Source organism: Microtus ochrogaster, chromosome 7 (genome assembly GCF_000317375.1).
Source record: "Microtus ochrogaster isolate Prairie Vole_2 chromosome 7, MicOch1.0, whole genome shotgun sequence".
Taxonomy (NCBI): Eukaryota; Metazoa; Chordata; class Mammalia; order Rodentia; family Cricetidae; genus Microtus; species Microtus ochrogaster.
The window spans coordinates 45,435,934-45,438,503 of record NC_022014.1 but is presented as its reverse complement, the minus strand read 5'-3'; the positions used below and the strand labels follow the sequence as shown (position 1 = coordinate 45,438,503).

General features: G+C 39.9%; 1 protein-coding gene and 1 pseudogene across 2 annotated transcripts in view; both read left to right on the top strand.

Moving 5' to 3' along the window:
- The window catches only part of Aff4 (AF4/FMR2 family member 4), an 86,046-nt gene that overhangs the window by 20,669 nt on the left and 62,807 nt on the right, over nt 1-2,570 (top strand). The gene's annotated exons all lie outside the window — the stretch shown is intronic.
- On the top strand, nt 916-1,666 carry LOC101988807 (annotated as a pseudogene).

Genomic DNA, 2,570 nt, shown 5'->3' with positions numbered 1-2,570 from the left:
CCTCCTCCTTCTTCTTTCTTTCTTCTTTCTTCTTCCTCCTCCTCCTTGACAGGGTTTCTCTGTAGCTTTGGAGCCTGTCCTGGAACTAGCTCTTGTAAACCAAGTTGGTCTCAAACTCAGAGATCCTCCTGCCTCTGCCTCCCGAGTGCTGGGATTAAAGGCGTGCGCCATCACCACCTGGCAATAATTCCTTTCTTTATAAAGAAAAACAGGTGTTTTTTCCTTAATGTTTTTTGACTTATTTTAATGCTGTTTAATGTATAACATTGAGACATATTTTTTACATTTCTTGACCTTTTAGGGTTTTTGTTTGTGGTGATGGGAATGCAACTCCACAAGCTTTAAGCATGATGAGATGCACTCTGTGATTTCCATCACAGGCTCATCTTTTGGAATTTGAATTTAGGAAATTGGTAGTTAACAAGCCCCTTAGACTCTAAATAGCTTTGTATTTTGGTAGTACCATAATTCAAGAGGCCTAATTGAAACTTGATTGTTAATATAACATTTATTAATCTGTCCAAATGTGCTAAAGGATGTTTTCTTTGGTTTTATCCTCCAACTGCTTTTGATATTCATTAGAGGAAGATTCAAATAATTTGTCAGTTTTATAGAGTGCTAGGCACTAGGGAAACCAAATATATCACAACAGTATTTCTTTTTTTTCCTTCTTTTTTTTCAATGGTTTTTCAAGAGAGGGTTTCTCTGTGTAGCTCTGGCTATCTTGGAACTCCCTCTGTAGACCAGGTTCTCCTCAAACTCATAGATATTCATCTGCCTCTGTCTCGTGAATGCTGGGATTAAAGGTGTGCACCACTGCCCAATTTGGCAATAGTGTTTCTTTGTATTACTGTAGGTTATATCTTAGCTACATTAGATAGTAATACACATAAGAAACAACAAGCCATCAGGGCGATGGCTCAGTGGGTAAGTAGCATGTACTGCCAAGCCTGACACTTTAAGATTAATCTCTGGAACCCACACAATAGGAGGGAACTGACTCCCATCAATTCTACTCTAACTCCCACATATATACCATGGCATACCTGTGCAATAGAACTCAAGAGCACAGACAACACCAAAACAAAACAACAAGCCGTACTCAGGGTTTCACTTCTGTGGTGGTGTTCTTGATGCTAAGATCTGCATCTTTGACTTCGGGCAGAAGAAGGCAAAAGTTGATGAATTTTCACTCTGTGACCATATGGTGTCAGATGAGCAATTCTCTTAAGTCCTGGAGACTGCCTGTATTTGTGCCAAGACATGATAAAGTGTTGTGGAAAGGACGGCTTTCATCTTGCAGTGAAACTCCACCCTTTCTATGTCATCCCAATCCACTAGATGTTGTCCTGTGCTGGGGCTGATATGCTCCAAACAGGTATATGTGGTGCCTTTGTGAAGCCCCAGGGCACAGTGACACCAAGGTTCACATTGGCCAGGCTGTCATGTCCATTCATACCAAGCTGCAAAATAAGGAACATGTAATTGAGGCTCTGAGTAGAGAGCCAGGTTCCCTGGCTTTCAGAAGATCCACATCCCACAGAAGTGAGGCTTCAAGTTTAATGCAGATGAGCTTGAAGACATGGTCACTGAGAAGCAGCTCATTCCTGATGTCTGTGGGGTCAAATACATCCCCATTTGTGGTGGTTCCCTGGACAAGTGTTGAGCCCTGTGTTCAGTAACAAATCTCACATTTAGTCTGGAAAAAAAAAAAACCAACTTGAATACACATATCAAACACTTAGAATCTCTATCTCTCTGTCCATTATTGTTGTGAATGTTTTGCCTGTGTATATGTATGTACATTCTGTGCATGTTTGGTGCCTGGGGAGGCCATAAGAGTGTGCCAGATCCCCTGAGTTGGAATTAAGAACATTTGTGAAACATCATGTGGGAATCTTGGACCTCTGTAAGAACAGCAAGTGTTCTTAACCACAGAGCCTTCTCTCCAATACATTCCCAAGAATGTGTTGGTTCTACTGCTCATCTTAAATGATGTGCTTTTCTGGGTCTGATTGACCTTTGTTTTCTTTTTTGTTTTGTTTTTCAAGATAGGGTTCTCTGTGTAACCTTGGTTGTCATGCTCTGGAGACCAGGTTGGTCTCAAATTTAGAGATCTGCCTGCTTCTGTTTCCATATGCTAGGATTAAAGGTGTGTGTTACCGTTGCCCACCTTGATTTATATTTCCTTATTTGTTTTAAAATACGTTCCACAAATACATACTACTTTCCCTCTTTGGTTAGTCTGTCTCTGTGTTTATCTCTCTTCCTCTTTGGAACATAACCAAGATAGAGGTATAATCTATATTCAGCTTCAGGGAAAGGAGCAGCAGTGGTCCTGATACCACTTACTTAGCATTTTACAGCTTCTTTTATTTATTGTTTATGCAGAGAAAAATCTCTGCTGTTATAAATAAGCCATTCCTCTTGACAATATAGTACTAGTGACAATATAGTATTGTCATGATTGCAGAAATAACATTCCCATTTTCCCTTTTACTCCAGATACTTTTTCCTTTTTTTAATATTTATTTATTATGTATATTCTGTCAGTGTGTATGCCTGCAGGC